The 17879-nt window shown below is 40.1% G+C and overlaps 1 long non-coding RNA gene across 5 annotated transcripts in view; it reads right to left on the bottom strand.

The window, feature by feature from the left end:
• Positions 1-17879, bottom strand: part of LOC142827878 (uncharacterized) — an 81548-nt gene that overhangs the window by 47043 nt on the left and 16626 nt on the right. For all 5 annotated transcript variants that reach the window (XR_012902666.1, XR_012902669.1, XR_012902665.1 and 2 more), the window contains exon 2: positions 5329-5525. This is a non-coding gene — a long non-coding RNA (uncharacterized LOC142827878). The remainder of the gene's footprint in view (positions 1-5328; positions 5526-17879) is intronic.

Raw genomic sequence — 17879 nt, 5'->3', positions numbered from 1 at the left:
CCCCCATTCACCCAAGCAGCTGAGAAAAACCACAGCCAGCCAATTTGTGGAATGGAGGGTATGAAGTAGGCCAATCAGCAGAATGACACAGCAATATAGTGATTTCTGGAATTTGGTAGCCAGGGACAACAATATACTTGCCTAGGCCTACAACCAGTTCCAGGCAACACAGCAACCCTAGGGAGGGTGCTTCTGCCCAAAGGGAAGTAGGGTTGCCAATCTCCAGGATTGGCCTGGAATTTCCTGGAATCAATATCAACCTCCCACTGATTATTGGAAGCAATCCTGAAGATTTCAATGAGATATTTTAAGAAAATGACATTATGTCATGCTGTGAAAAAAATGTCCCAGAATAGCTTCAGTCAGCACTGGCAACCCTAAAACGGAAGTAAGTTGCTCATGGAGTCACAGTCTGTCTTCTAGTCAGCAACAGGGGAGGCATAACAACATGATGCTATCCCTTGTTTGGGCTTGGTAGCAAAGCCATAATCCCACCTTTAGTGAGTAAAGTGCTACTCCAAATGTGCAAGGGTGGAAGAATTTGTCCCACAGAAAAGGAGTCCATATCTGGCCCTTCTTTAAAATGTACAAATTAAAAACCACAAATAGGTGTGCCCACTGCCAATTTCTCCCATTTGTCTGGTGTCTTCAGTCATAATGACAGTATACAATAGACGGCAACTAATTGTGAGATACTGAATTCTCTTCTCCTCAAAATCACTTCCTCTGAAGTGGTGCATTTTAAGTCAACTTCTCTCAGAGAAATTCTATCTCAGTATATAGTTGTGACATGCAGCAATAAATTAAGATTAGAACAATCTGAAAAGATTTTTAAAACATTATAAATGCTTTTTTCAGAGCCAGCAGTTGTCATGGTAACCACTTGAACTGCCTTTTTTTTTCTTGGAAATATCGAATAAACACTTATTAGAGTGGGCCTCAGTGCTACACTAAATACATAAATTTATTGCTATTTGCAGACAGTGCTGGGTGAAGAAATCCAGGAGATGTACTATATTTCAGAATTTGTTTTTCTGCTCAAACTAAGGTTCCAGGGACAAGCAACCAAGGAGCTGGAGATGTGTGTTTGTTGTCCATTTATTAGCCCATCAGATCAGGCCTTGGACTGCAGTGAGGTTAGTGACCAACCAATTTCAGCTGGGTCAAAGGCAATAGAATAGATAGTGTTGATAGAACACATTAGATTATTTTGTTGTAGAAATCATCACATGAAGTACAGATGACATGGAAATTTTGTTTTAAAAATTAGTTGTAGAGCAGTCTTTTTTCTGTACCAATTACTTTTTCATTTGTAGAAAAGTTTCATGATTTAAAATATAATACCCAGTGGAAAGAATAAGGCACAAAAAAAGCTGCACTTCTCTTCATGCTGAAACCAGCATTCCATTAAACAAGCAATATATGTAAGGTAATACTAAATGTTGTACATAAAACATTCCAAGCCAATTGATTTTGATTTGCTAGCACTCAAAATGCCCTGGAAGACACATGGCTGTGTCTAGACTGGCAAGTTTTTCCACAAAATCATCTGCTTTTGCGGAAAAACTTGCCAGCTGTCTACACTGTCCACTTGAATTTCCGCAAAAGCACTGACGATGTCATGTAAGATTGTCAGTGCTTTTGCGGAAATACTATGATGCTCCGGTTCGGGCAAAAGTCTTTTTCCGAAAAACTTTTGCGCAAAAGGGCCAGTGTAGACAGCAGAGAGTTGTTTTCTGCAAAAAAGCCCCGATTGTGAAAATGGCGATCGGGGCTTTTTTGCGGAAAAGCGCGTCTAGATTGGCCACGGACACTTTTCCGCAAAAAGTGCTTTTGCGGAATAGCGTCCTGCCAATCTAGACGTGCTTTTCCGAAAATACTTTTAACGGAAAACTTTTCCGTTAAAAGCATTTCCAGAAAATCATGCCAGTGTAGACGTAGCCATAAGGCCTGATATTTCAACTGGGTAGGTATCTAGAGCAACAAAAAAATGCATGGGCATTTGTAGATTTAATTTATTCACAGGTTTACACTGAGCATCTGCGCAAATAGGGTATTCGTGAACATATGGAAACATGGTAACTTTTAAATCACTTGAAATCCTCATCCCAAATTTAGTTAGTTTAGATTTTGTTGTACAAAGGCTATTGTTTTACAATGAAAAATAAACCACTTTCTAAATAGGAAGATTATATTCAGCACAACTGAGTTATAATATGTACGTGGTCTAGAACACAAAGTACAGGAGTTTTCTTTTGGCTCCTAAAGGTACATATAGAATTTGTCTAGCCAGACACAATTAAGTCTGAAAACTTCAACGATTTTAGCCAGAATTCAGAGAATAAAATGTAACAGTATACTGTATTTGCACCATGAAATGTTACATATGATGCAAAAGTCCACCAAAGAGACTTTCCTTTAAAAAAAATATTTTTTTTTAAATCACCCACTAAACTCTTAGATAAAGTTGAGAACTGAAAACAATATATGTAGGGAGTCTTAATTTAAAGCCCTCAATCTCTTCACTGACTACAGTGGGAGTTACTTGTCGGAGCACCTCCCAGAATGCAGCTCTCTTGGTTCTCACATTTTCCAGAGCTATGATTTGGCGAGCTGAGCTTTGGCAAGCCTTACCTTGGCATCAAGCAAATTCATTTTCCAAAAGTGTTGGAGAGTCCCCGCCATAATTCTCGTTGTGCTGAAATCCTAATGTGAATTTCTTGGAACACATATGAGGACATGCAGTCAACAGATTTGTGAAACTCATAAGTGCTTTGCCTTGCTTCTTCAAGCGCTCTCCTATCTTGGAATAGAATTTGTTAAAGTCCATTTCAGAGGGATTCAAAGAGAAAACCCTGCAATCCAGAAGACTGCATCAGCAATTGTCTCCAAAGAAATAAAAGCTGTCTCTACTCTCTCATGTAAACTCAAGCGAGCAATAAAGAATGGAGAACCTATCACTGAAATCTAGTATACCAAATGCATTCATTTAGAATAGAGTTGAGGTTAGGGATGGGCAAATTGATTTAGTATCGGAACAGAGCATAAGAAGCCAAAACTTTACTCCAAACTTGAATTCAAGCACAGTGCATTTTTGGCTTTTGGAAAAATGCAGTCACCCTGCTTTTTAATTGTTTTTCATTTTTCACGTTCCTGAGCATTGCTAGGAACAGCTGGGTCCAGGAACAGAAATTACCAAGTTACTGAAACAGAAGTAGCTCTTGTGGTACACTATTTTCAGCTTTCCTGAAAACAGTAGGCCAAAGTCAACGAGACATTTACCTGAATGAAGACAGAAGTATTTGGCCATGATGCACTGAAGATCTAATAAAAAGTCATTTTCTTGTAAGCTTTCCAAACTAACTGTGCAGAATAAAATGGTTCAAATGAGATTGAGCTAAGCCAAACCATTTAAGTCAATGGAGAAATGTCATTTTTCACTCCGGTAGGCTGTGGCTCTTGACATGTATCTTTTATTAGTTGAATTATGGGGCCAAATTTTTACCTCAGACACATAAATTCAACTCCATTTATGGCTGTGTATGAGAGAACAAATTAGTTCAGTGTCTATAAAAAAAAAGAGAGACAATTCTAATAAAAGATTTATATAAAAAAAACCATACGTCTAGTTCTGAATTCACACCAATGTAAGTCAGGAATAAATCCAGTGAGGTCAATTATTACACTGATGTAAAACTGTCAAAAAAGATATCATTATAAATACTGCAGCATATCACAGCTATACAGATTGATTTATCCCCCACAATAGTCCTGTTTTTTGTTTTTCCTTGGACAGCTATTTAAATATACACATTTGGGTGGGTCTTGCTTTTGTTGCCCTCTCCAGAGTACCAGTTCAAAAGCTTATGTCAAAACAACCTTCCCTGCAAGAGCCAAGGTGGTTTCTAAAAACCACCAGTTCTTTACCACTCAGCCATTAGAATCACTGCAAGTGACACAGGCAACTCCTGCCTCTTCTAGAGCCTGGACATACTCCATTGTAACCAATCTGTGGCCATCAATAGCCTCATTTTTCCAACAGAACAAATAGGATACTCATAGCTAGGATTCCAAGACTGAATTCCTTGTTGTGTCACCAATTCATGACATGCCCATGGTCAACTCATTTAATGGGACACATTTTAAGAAGGAAGAGGCTCCTACTAAAATCAGTGGGAGCTGCAGGCACTCAGAACCTCAGCAGCCTCATTTATTTCATTGCTTAACTATGTCATATAGGCACCTACATTTGAAAACTGTGCCCTTGGTTCCTAGTACAATGAATACCTCCACTAACACCGAATGAAAGCTCTCATTCTAACCTTGTTGTATATATTATGTGCAGCTTCCCTCTTCCAGAGCCACCTACTTTTCAGACTGAACAATCAGCTGCAATAAGCTTCTTTTCTACAACATGAAATACAATTCAAACACGTTTGGAGAAAAGCCAGAATTTTTACTAGTTTTTCATGCTGTGCAAATATGGTCACCCAGTTCTCCTATGGAGAATTTCATTCTTGGTTTGCGACACAGCCTTCACTTACTTTTTATACTACCTTTTTAACAGCCTTTGAAGCAAAAAGAAGAAACACAGTGGAGTCTGGATTAACCAACACCCGGTAATCCAACACTCCGCTTTATCTGACCCTGCAGCTCCCGGGGAGCTGCATCAGTTACTGCCTGGAAGCGTCCCGGCAGCAGTGGCAGCAGCACCAGCAGCTTCTCCTAGAGAGCAAGAGAGCAGCAGCAGCGACTCCTAGAGAGCAACAGAACAGCTGATGCTGCTCTGCAGGGACTTTGTCCCCAGCAGGAGCGGCATCAGCTGTTCCGTTGCTCTCTACAGTAGAGTCTGTATCATCCGACATATTCGGTAATCCGACCATGTGTCGGTCCCATTTAAGTTGGATCATAGGGACTCTACTGCATTTACATTGAACTTAATCCTGCATCAGCTTCTGTTAATAGGGAGTCCTACTGAAGTCCATAGGATTCCAGTTGGGCAAAGGAGACCGTGCGCTGAAATCCCAAAAAAGGGTTGGGGCTGTAGAAATATAGGACAGTTAATAAAGTGGATGTTATAAATAGATGTCGATAGACATTTTCAAATGTAGCTTAAGTGAAATCTAGAGTTTTCATTTTTCATTCGTAGGGCAACAGGATGAGGAACATTCTGATAAGTCCCACTGTAGAAAGGGAATACTCCATATCTTTAACAACCTCCTTGCTCAACAGAGGGTTGGTATTGATGAGTTCCAAACCCTTTCTTCAGGGGTTGGACCATTGCATTCCAGCTGCACCTCTCCCATTCAACAGCCCCTTTTCTCTGACCTTGTTCAACTTAGTGGTGCCATGGGACCATTGCCATGCAAGATCACACTGCAGGACTGTAAAATCCACACTCAGCGAGCTGCTTCTTTCTTTCCCATTCTCCTGTTCTGAGATTTTGGCCCAACTGGGAGTGGGCTTTGCTGCTTCGAAGTATAGAAACACAAGAAGATCCTATGCTGAAGTGGAAAGCAGATTACCTAAAAGACAAGAGGTAAAGAGGTAAAAGACTACCTCTTTCAACCCCTGAGAGAGCAACATGGCAGGTTGAAAAAAGTAGAATTGTTCTTGGAGGGAAGGGAGAAAGTTGGGCACAGAAGATTGCTCCCAAAGGGTTTTATAACTGCCTAAGCTAATCTGAAGTTTTTAAGGTTTGTACATTTTGAATTCCCATTAGGGCTGCCACTTTTGGATGGTTGTATTCCTGGAGGTTTTAGTACATGACATATTTTTTCATTGGAGAGTAATCTTTATATTCCTGGAGACTCCAGGGCAATCCTGGAGGGTTGGCAACCTTAATTCCCATCATCCACTGAGTACAGCAGTGATCATGTGGTCTTTGGTACTCTGCTATCTACTAGGGAGCAGTGCAGAGTGAGGCTGGGCACTGTGTTACTTCATACATAAAGTATCATCACAGTAAAAATGTCCATTACTTTTCCTCTGTAGTTCATAAAGCCTTCACAGATGTAGAAACTGAGGTTGAGGGACTTGGCCAGGGTCATACAACAATACATCAGTGGCAGAGCCTGGAAAAAGAGCCCAGCTTTTCTAACCTCTAGTTCTGTGCCCACAGTACTAGATCATGGTAAAATTATTTTAAAAGTGATTCGCTTTCCCAGGGTGCAATGGGCCAGATTCTGTGCTGTCACCCAGATCTTCTCAGCAGAGAATGAAGAAGTCATCAGGGTTCTGGTTATAACTCCCTGAGTCTCTGCCCTCCTGGACACCAACCCCAACATAGGGTACAGAAGCTCCAGGGTAGAGAAGCTCCCAACTGATGGAGATCACAAAGAACTGGAGCCCAGTCACAGTCCAGCCATGCCCCATTTCACCCCGGCACCATTCCCTGCACTGGTACTGGTAGGAAGATGTCACAGGGTCTCACTGTGCCAGTTTTGTATCTGATATGAACTCCTGCATACAGAGAGAATTTTCACTTGGCTGGACATACAGCAGCATGAAGGGGCCAGCACAGGGAAGAGAGTCTGTCCCAATTTGTTTTTGGCATATCATCCTTGTTAACTCATTCTTCGAGAAAAATCTCATCGTGTTAAAGTTCCCCGCTGCAGTGTCATGCTGTGGCAAGCCCACAATGTTATGTTACGCTGTGCAATATAACTCAATGTCACTCCCGCATCCCAAAGGGAGAGGTCGCATCAAGGAGAGCATCAGCCAAGAAATCTGACAAGAAACAGCTTTCCTAGTGCTAATGGAGCCAAGATTTACTGAAAAAGCTGCTGCTGAAGACTAAAAAGATAGTAACCCCACTGATAACCAACTATTACACAATAACTGCCATGGTTATGGAAAATCCTGCTCAGAAGAATATAGAAGACCAGTTAATTGAAGAGGTACATACATTTTCTGTAAATCAAACTACAGCTATATAAAAATACAGTGAAGTTCTTTCACTTTAGTATTATCCCAGATCAAGAAATACATTTGTTAAAATAATAAACTTGCAGTAAAGAAATAAAAATCTCTATCTCCATTATGTGTAAATAGATGGACATTAGAAGTACAGGGCCAACTGAAGTCAATGGAGCTATGCTGACTAGAATTCAGGCTCGTGTGGTTTTTTAGCAGAACAATTACTGCGTAGATTGCTGCCTCCAGCCTCTTCACAACAAAAGACAATGTTGTCTAGAAGTTTGAGCAGGGGAATGAAGGTCGGTATTTCAGGGTTCTGTTCCTGGTGCCTGGCTTGTGTGGACAACTTTGGACAAGTCACTTAATTTGTGTATTGTCTAATTTACTTATGTAGCGAACAAGCCACTGTAGACAAGCTAGATGGAGACAAGGAAGGGTCAGACAAGTCAGTTCAGGATAATTTTTAACTGACCCGGAATTCAAAAGCCATCTTATTTTCTTCAAACTTTACCAAATCATTTGCCTTCACTTTCAGAGTGAATATGGCGATTTTGAGGCCAAACTAATTTCCTAAGCCAAAGTTCTAGTAGGAACATGAAAGGGCTTTAAAATAGAATATGGTCAAAATCTTAGCTATGAAGAGGCCACTGTTAAAATATTACTTAATGAGGTGTGGTAAGAATTAAATACTGATTGTTGTAAAATACTCAGATATTTTTAGGGATTAAATGGGTCATAGAAGAAATTTAAATTCTACTAGTACTATCCTACTCTATCCAAAAGGGGTGTGAGTTTCAGTTGAACCTCAACAGATAACCTTCTGGTTTGTTGCCGAGGGAGGATTACAAAGTTAACCACTAAAAGATTATGAAAGAGTGACCCTTAGGAAATCATTGTTCCGTTTTCCATCTTCCAAACCTACTGAACTCATACCTTTCAGGAGGGTGTCATTACAGAATGACAGGAACTTAGGCTAACCTGCACCCTGGGAAAGGATTGTGGCTGTTAGAAAAAGGGTGTCAATATAGATAAATAGCTGGATTTTTCCTTCTGGGGGAAGGCTTCTTGAAATCTTCTTGGCTGACCATTTTCAAGGCTTTCAGCCCTCTTTTAACTATAATAATTGTAATAATCTCTTGCATAGAACTTTTCAGAATGTTTAAATAAAACAAGGATATATATCATTATTCCCATTCTACAGTTGGGGAAACCAAGGCACAGAGAAGTGAAGTGTCTTGTCCAAGTCACATAGCAAGTTAGTGGCAGAGCCAGGAATAGAATCCAGATTTCCTAGCTCCCAGTTCAATGTTATATCCATCATACAGCGCTGCCTCCTGTTGCTATCTACATTCATTTCTTGGTGGACAAGCTGTTCCTGGCAGCAACTGTTATATAAAGACACTTACATCATTATGTGGGTTGTTCAAGTTCATCAAATGTAACAGCCAGAACCTGCATTTATTTGGATATGCTCCCAGAGCATGGAGTGAACTGCTGCTGTTGAATATGCACAATTTGCTGAATGCACAATTTTCACATTAAACAAAATGTGTTCAGATGGTCTTGAAGCTTTTACTAAATCGCTCACCCTGCCCTAAAATTCAATTTGAAAAGAATCAGTCTGGTTCCTACCAAATGTGTGTCCATATAAAAATAGAACACTGCCTGCCTCTTGTAAGCATTGAGAACCAAGATTCAAGACATGAAGTCGCTATCACCCAGGAGCTAAAAATAGAGGACAAACAAGGGTGCATTGGATAAACATGGTGGAAAAAAATATATAAAACCAAAAGGTTTAAAGAAGAATGAAACTGATATGGGGTGGGGAGGTGGAAGACTTCCTGGGGCCTGTTATCACTGAGGAATGGGCATTGAAGAAGAAGATAGCATCATTAAATTGGTATAACTGCATCTATGTTAAGGGCTGTACTGGTATTACTCAAGCCAACACAGTTATACAGGCATAATATTCAGTTATTAATCATGGAAGCCATTTTTTTAAAAGCCATGGTGAGTATCAATCAGTGGTAATTTTTAAATAAATTTGGGTTTTTCCCCCTAAAATATCTGCTCTGAGAATGATTTTGGGGAAGTTTTATGGTCTGTGTTGTACAGGATATCAGACTAGATGATCACAATGGTCCCTTTTGGCCTCCTAATCTATGAATTCATGCTTGCAGACCAGAGACTGGAAAAAATGAGAATCCAAACTAAAACTTTTCTCTCCACTTCAGAAACAGAATTCTCAAGATTGTTGTAAGACAAGCATCAAAATAAAGCACTTTTCATTAGCTTTTAATATTTTTATTAGAAAAGCCAAAGGATTGCCCTGATTTATATACTGCTCTGGTAAAATAAAGCTCAAAGAATTTAGAAGACTATACTCTGTAGGAAGCTTAAATTGTAATTGGATCTTTCCATTTTAACATTCAGATTAAATATATTACAGTGTGGTATTTTAAAAAGCCAGGTTTCTCAGGGGGGGTAGTTAGGTTGATTACTTGACATATAAAAAAAAATGAATTAAGAACTAGCTTACAATAGCAAAAATAAAATGCCAACAGACTCAAGCTTGTCTACATTAGGGTACTGCCCAGGTTATCAAGCTACAGTACAGAATGTCGAAACAGCACAGGGTCTTCACAGCCAGTCAATATACAGCAGGCTAGTGCGCTGTAGATTCACATTCTGTCTTAAAGGGGTTAGTCATGGCTAAGTAAAAGGAAAAGTTATGGCATACAAGGCCTTAATTAATAAATTATTTGTCATGGGAAATTATAAGAAAAGTCAACATTTTTCATTTCCCTCATCATGTTTTACCACCTTTTAATACTAATTACATCTTAGTTCAAAACTTTGTACTATTCCCTACCCCACTACACTGGAGAATCAGGGGGCCCGATCTGAAAATTCAAACAAGTGGTTCTCAATAGTGGACTCACTTCAATGACTAGGACAATTATTTTTTAATTTAAAAAGTCCTGAAAGTTATGAGGGTTTTTTTGAAAAGATATCATAAGAGCACTTTCCTGGTTGACTGAAATATACTGCAGCCAAAATGGTATCAATGTACACCACAAAAATGGAAATTGCTTAGAAATTAAATAACACATAACTGTGTGCGTGACACATACCCACAGAGTTTTAATTTATTACTCTAAACCAGGGTTTCCCAACCTATGGGTCCGGACCCAAATATGGGTCACCATTACATTTCAAAAGGGTCACCAAGTGTCTCCCCAGGTGGCTCTGCCCTCCCTCCTCCCCCCGTTTTTGAATTGCCTTGGGTCACCAAGTCTTCCTAAATTGTCAAAATGGGTCCCCATCTGGAAAAGGTTGGGAACCGCTGCTCTAAACCAAGTTAAAAAGTCTGGAGAAATTGAAGGAAATGAATGTATAAATAAGTAACAATAGAAGATAAAAACATGGTGCAATTGCTACCTTGTAGGGTTTTGAGGAAAATCATGATGGTCTTTCTACCATGGTAGCCAAGATTCTGAGGCCAGATATTAGGGCACATCTGAGCTCCACTTAGTGCAAGACCCAGAGAAAGATAGACTTTATCTATTACAAGGTTTTATTCTGCTGCCCATCACTGTAATGTATGAGCAACATCCATGCATATTGTTAGTCTACCATTGCATTCCCTGACTGTGGCTAGAGACAGATCTGGATCCCAGTAAAAGTTAGAACAGCCTCAGTTCTTCTGAAGATTTTTGTCCAAAGCAACTAGATCAATAGGAAATAGTGCTTATTACTATTTATAATATTTAGTTGTATCCATTTGCTAATGTGAAGTGTTAGGTATTCATCGGCACAGTTTTCAAAAAAGGTTAAGCTCTGTCTTTAGCACAGTCATCGCTATCAATCAGCCTAATGCTGCATAAATGCGTGGAGATAGCCTCCCTTGTTTTATGATGAGAATAAGAATTTAAAAGTCTCTTACTCATAAAACAAGTGAGGCTAATTCACCAAAGTAACCACATTTTCTTTATAGCCTTGAACCTTGGAAAGAAAAATAGAATTTTACTAGGCAAAGGAGACAAACATTCATTCAAATGAGTCCATTCATCACTTATAATGTTACATCTTCTACAAATAATTCTGGTAATAGGTTTTAATTGCACACATTTTTCCTGGAGTAGAAATTTCTTTTCAAAGTTTTTCTTTTCCATCTGAGGCAATTATATATTAACACCCAGTTGATGCTTTTCTCTTCCTCCTGGATATTCTCTTTTGTTTATAGAAATAGCATTGCATCATTTCAGCTTTTTAGCAATTTGGTTTTTAATGTAGCAAAGAATTATAGAATTAGGTATGGAAAAAAGCTATTAAGTAATCTTTTCAAGCTTCCTGGCCAATTTTAGATTATTCTTTACAATATAATCTTCAGAGCTTTGCCCATTTCATGTTTAAATATTCCAAGGGGTGGGTATTCTACCCCTTTGCTTGGAAAATTATTGTCCAATTTAACAGACCTCTTCATTAGCAAAAAGTTCCTGATCTTTAGCCTGAGTTTTCCTTTGCTAAATTTCCTTCTGTTACTTTTTGTTATGGCCCCCATGACCACCCTAAACAATTCCACTGCCTCCTTTATTTTTATGCTCTTCCAAATTCTCACACAGGTTTAGTTATATTAATGTCACTTGACACTGTCAGCCCATTCTGAGCAAATCCAAAGTTGTGATTAATTAAACAAATAGCTACAAAAAGTGCTGATTGTGTGATGTGTACAAAGATGGCCATATCTGCTTAGCTATGCTGTAAAAACTCAGTTAATTAGCCTGATGTGTTCTTCTCCTATCCCCTCTAAGGACTGCCTTGCTAGAAGGACAGAGCATAAAATGAATACTATTTAGCTACAGAAATATCTGAGAAATGCATGCAGATATAGGAGGAGAGCCAAGAAGAGTTTTGGTTTTTCTGAATACTTTGGAAGAAAAAAGATCTGTGTGGAGACACCAGTAAACTGCCCTTTCTAAGGCCCAAATAAGCGCTTAACTCTCTGCTGCTGGTGCTCCTGAACAAGCGTATGAAGTGAGTAAGGGGCACGCTATAATTTCCTCGCTGCCATTTGAAGAGCTATTGCTGATCTCACCAGTGAAGCCAAGAACTGAACAGGAAACTCGATTAAACTACTCTCTTATCCTTGGTGGTGACCGTTCTGGATCATGAAGTGGAGGTGGCCCATGCAGGCAGCACAGGGAAGACTGTATGTCAAAGCCCCCTGCATCCCAGCCTTTAATCCTCCTCAACCTGAGCTATTTCTCCTGGCTTGCATGTAAGAAGAGTCTTGGGGATGGCCTCAACCAGCTCATTATAACTCCTCCACACCATTTTTAGAGAACCTAGCTCTAGCTGCCAGGGTTGCTAAACTCATGCAGGCTTTACATCTCCTGGGCCTACACAGCAACTACACAGCCACAGGACTCTGTGTCTGGCCAACTCAGGCTCACTGGGCTCAGGCCATTTCATTGCTCTGTAGATTTCTGGGATTAGGCTGGAGCCTGGGCTCTCAGACCCTGCAAGATGGGAGAATCCCACAGCTCGGGTGCCAGCCCAAGCCTGGAAATCTACAGAGCAGGGAAACAGCCCCGTGAATATAACTTAGCTGACACCGGCCAGATGTGGAGTTTTCTTTGCCATATGGACATATACTTGCCCCTGAATATTTATCCACTCTGCTATGAAGATGAGAAAGCTTCCAAAGTCCAATGATGACACAAACTCTTTTTGACTTGCAACAGAGTACTTGAACAAATGCAATAAGCACAGTTGTTTAGAAAGTCTCATGACTATATTCCATAGAACACTATTCCATATTCACATGCTGGGTTGCTACCCAACACTGATCTTGATGGTTATCTCATAAATCTCCAAATCCTCATGTGTGGATGCTGACTGTACACACAGAATTTGTGTGGAAAAACTGAACAAAGAGGGATGATGATAATCTGGAAACATTCCCTCATTGTGCTGTTTCTTCCAGTATCTTTACTTGTCCACAATACTGTATGGTAAACTTAATAGATTCTAGCAAGTATCTGGCTTACCATAGTATTTAAAAACATGTAGTTCTCCAGGATTACAACATTAGAGCGCAACCTCAGTTATCTGAATGCAATAAGAGACATGAAGTTTTCATTTGGCTAATCATACTTTTGGCTCAATTTTTTTTGCTGTGACTGCAAATATTCACAGTTTATAAACCTAGCAAAAGAGGGGTTGCAGAGTTTGTAAAGCATTCCTTCTGATGAGCTTATGTACTCTGCAAATTTAAACATTTACTTGGGTGAAATTCTGGCCCCGGCGAAGTTGAAGGCAAAACTCCAACTGACTTCACTGGGGTCCAAGTCGTAATTGTCAAATGTGAAAGCAATCATAGAAAATCAATTGAAGAAGGAGAAAAAAAGAAGCTCTCTGGATGCATGAGGGGTGCAGAGAAGCACATTATTGTTCATTCACAACATTTTGAATCAAATTTACCATCTGACATTTGTGTGGAAGTTCTATTGACAACACCAGGAAGTGTGTGAAAAGTGAAGACCTAATATTTCTCCTCCAAACCATGATTTTGTAGTGATGTATGTAGTATTTATGTGTACACTTCTTTCTGGTACTGACAGAGAAATAGGGCACATACTTCAGAATATATTGTTTACATATAGGTTTAAACATACCGCCAGTTCATGAGGGCCCAAATGAACAATCAGCTAATTTAATGAAGTGAAAACAACTAATTGTTCTCTTTTTGAAGCAAAGATGGATGATGCATGATGCCTTCATAAACTAGTGAATCTATACCAACTAGCTGTGATATACTGGAATAATTTGAGTACCTGAAGACATCACTTCATTGGTGTCTTTTAAAAGTTCTATATGTCTTGATTTGTCAAGTTTCTGTTAGTATATTTATTACCAGTAAGTTATGATTACATATTTTGCACCTTCTAGCTCAAAACATTCAAAGGTATTCAAGTTTGGGATGAAGAGTTAAGGAATACAGTCATATTACACATGGCCTGCACTCCTGTTTCAATTACAATCGCAACATGATGATTACACATTCAATAGACCCCTCAGTAATATTTGTAAAACTATGGAAGATACCAGACCAAAAAAAAATCCTGAAACTGAATTAAAATTAAGAGCACGTTTCAGTAACCTAATAGGAAAAATCCTTACAGAACAATGCAGTTATTAAGACAAACCATTTAAATGAAATGCAAGTGAAGAAATATGGCTAATGTGAAAGTACTCAAATTATTTTAACTCTGTTATTCTAGAGTTACCTTACCTTCCTTTAAATCATGAAAAAACTTGTTTTGCCACAGATCACTGGCACAGTAATTAGTTTATGTACAAAGAGCCTTGATATAAAGAGTGGTGTATTATCACCAAACTAACTTCTGCTTTTTTCATATAACAAGTACTGTAGTGTCATAATGTGGACCTGAAAGGTTTGCATGCAGAAGATGCAGTAACGCTGTATCTGTGTACAATTGGAAAATTGTCTTGCACTGAGAATCATAAAACCCAGTACTAAAAGGAGTTGACCACCTCCTACAAGAGGCTGAGAAGTCTCCTCACATCCCAGGATCAGACTTTTAAACGGAGATTGATTTGTATGTCAGGACATTATAAAGTACATTTTTCTGTGAACAATGAGGCTATGTCTACACAGCAGCATTATTTCGAAATAATGTCAGTTATCTTGAAATAACGCAGCGCACATATACACAGAATGCCCGTTATTTTGAAATAAATTTGAAACAATGGGCTTCTTACTCCGACTCCAGGAACCCTCATTGTATGAGGAGTAATGGAAGCCAGGGAAGAGTGCTCTATTTCAAAGTAACTGCTGTGTAGACAGCACTGAAAGACGAAATGAGCTATTTCAACTTAAGCTACGCAATTAGCGTAACTCAACTTGCATAGCTTATTTCAAGTTTAGCCCTGTTGTGTAGACTTGCCTTATGTGACCATAAAGGCCAGAGGCCGTTCAGCTACTCTGTGATTAAGGTTAAGAAATGCTATGTTTTGGGTTACAGATGTTAACTATTTCTTAAATATGAATAAGATAATCTGAACTGATATTTCCAGCACCTCATACCCTTAGAAATATCAGGTGGGGGAGGGGGGGGGGAGGAAAAGAGAGAGAGAGAGAAATTATCAGTGGACAGCTAAACTATGGAAAGATTCATGAGTCCTTCAAGTTATAAGTGATGCAGGGTGGACCTCTCCTGCCAGCATTCTCCAGAACTGACCAGTCTCGGATGAGGGAATTTGCTGGACAATGGGAGGTCCCCTGACACCAGCCCCTCAGCCTGCTGCCCCTCCCTGCTACTGGCTCCTTCAGCCCAGCTGGGCTCTCTGCAGGCCAGCACCAGTTTTGGTTATGCTGCTGGCTGGCCAGACACCTCCAGCCCCACTGCCAAATGGCATGTTGCCCAGTCGGGCTGCCAAGTGACACATGGCCCCAGCCACACTGATTCTGCCAGGCTGCCGTGGCGGGCTTCTCCTTCCCTCCCAGGCTGCTGTAGCCACAACCCCAGCTCCTCTGCCAGGTAGCAGGCAGACCCAATCATGCTACTGCCGCTGCCACCTGGGTTGCTGACGCCCCACTGCCTCCCAAGCTGATGCAGCTCGTCTAGGCTTCCCCTCTTGGAATGCTGGGGTCCCAGCCCCACAGCTGGGCAGCAGACAGCCCTGATCATGCTCCGCCCAGGCTGCTGCAGTCCCACTGCTAGCAAACTCAGAGGGTTGCACTGGGCTCCCAGCTGTTGGCCCACCTGCCCCAGGTCTCTCTCATCCAGAAACATCTGTGGTCATGCCAGACCACAGATTTTGCCAGGCGAGAGAATCCTTAATATGGGAGGTGCAACCTGTATTTATTTTTAAAACTAAGTTTCTCCTATGAACTCGAAGTCCTTAACAGGCAGCATTCCTCTGGTGTTTTCTGGTGTCTGAAATATAATTCACCAGCTCATCTTTTACTGCACAATACACGGAACCTGATTTAGACCTGTTTGTTTCCTGTTGTCAAGGGAAAAGCTATCATTTTACTCGACTAAAGAAAGATAGGGTTGGAAGATTAAAATATGTGCAGAGGAAAAGTCGCTTAAATAGCAGCCTGTTGACAAAATGATACCATCAGCCTAAAGTTATTATGTGGTCTCAGTAAATAGGTGTGCACCAAGCCACCGGGAATCTTGCCTTTTCTTTACATTGACCTCACTTTGTTACACCTGCTAACCAGCATGATCCTCCCATATGTGCTGATTTTGCATGGACAGTTATATTTCAGCAATTGGTTGAAATGCTTCTTTTGAAATGTGGTTATTCAATGCATGATTCTGAACACAGCACTACTTTTAAAAGCTCTGCTGTGTAGCTCCCCTGCTTTAAATGGTCAAAGCTGATTTTTTCCTGATTTTTCAGACTGAGCTAAATGTAAAAGGAGATAAGATATTCCCCTTGCCCAGTTGTCACAAGGCATGGTCCCACAGACCTTACCCAGGTCTTGTTTCTGTGGCTCACATTTTATCTGAGAAAGGACTAAATGTGAGTTGCAAAGTGTGCCCATACATTTTAAGGCAGGGAAGCATGTCAATTAGTAAAAAGTGAACCTGAAAAGTTTTAGAGATACTTTATACATATGTTCTCCAAAATGTGGACACTTATTCAGACTTTACTGATTTTAATAAATCTGGTTTTAAAGAATGGACTATTGTAGGATCATTTCAAGCCATTTGGCCAATGGGAAGGGAAAAAAACAAGGCAGTACCTCTAAGAGTGGTGCTAAAGGGTATAGAATTTATGGGGCATAAAACACCTGCTCAAACTTGGCCAAAGGGCATGGACAGACTTGTCCTCTCTCAATGTAGTGTGTTGCAAAAGGTTACACATGTTGTTTAGGGTAAAACATTAGGGAATCACCAACAGGGTTAAAGAGATGTGGGTTAAAGGGTAATTGGGTCACAAGCGCAATTGTCAATTACCTTGTCTTTTATTATATATTATCATCACAGGATTATGAGAGACCATCCTCTCCTGATTATCTCCTATCTCTTTAACCATTCTTTTAGCATCTCTTTCAGTTGGTCCTTCTCTGCTCTCCCACTCTCAGCAAGTTTATTGGGCTCTTTTCTTGACCTTTTGCTTTTTTTACTTCACACCCTGTCTCTGGGAAATCTTACCAGCTCATATAGTTTCACATTTCATTTTTGTGCGGATGGCTCATAAATCTCTCTTCCCCACACACTGAAGTGTCTCCTTCAATCCAATTCCATGGTTTGTCTCTCTCAAATCTTCTCTTAAATTTCTTGTCAACATCTTTAACTGAACAGGGCCAAAACAGAACCCACTATTTCCTTTCTAACCCTTCTCCATTTGTCTGTCACCATCAGCACCACCACCATTCTCTCCCTTATTCAGGTCTGCAATCCATGGGTCATTTTTCACTCCTTCACCCAAACCATCCAGACCAGTTGCCAGGATCCTTTCTTCTCAATCCCTCATATCCACCCACATGGGAGTAGCAACGCTATGAAGGCTGCTTTCCTACATGTGTTGCAACCAACAATGTGCGTTGCTGACACAGGGAAGCAGGGGTCATGGAGAGCTAGCCGTAATCGCACCCTAAATGCCTATGGCAGTCAACATAAAGAGAAAAAGTTATGTTATTTTTATAACATAAATAATTTGGTTTCAGAAGTTTAATCAAGCTTTAAAAAATCAGTTTAATCAGTGAGTGAATTTACATTAGAATAGGCATATAGGGTCAGGCCAAAGGTCCATCTAATCCAGCATCCTGTCCTCCCAACAGAGCAAATGCTACATGCCACAGAGAGAATGAACAAAACAGGTAATCATCAACTCATCTATCCCCCATCACCAATTCTCATGTTTCTGGAAACCAATGGCTTGTAGCCATGGCTAGACCTATCCTCCCTAAATGT

The sequence above is a fragment of the Pelodiscus sinensis genome, chromosome 3 (genome assembly GCF_049634645.1).
Source record: "Pelodiscus sinensis isolate JC-2024 chromosome 3, ASM4963464v1, whole genome shotgun sequence".
Lineage (NCBI taxonomy): Eukaryota > Metazoa > Chordata > Testudines > Trionychidae > Pelodiscus > Pelodiscus sinensis.
The sequence above is the reverse complement of the archived record's forward strand: the minus strand, read 5'-3'. Positions and strand labels throughout refer to the sequence as shown.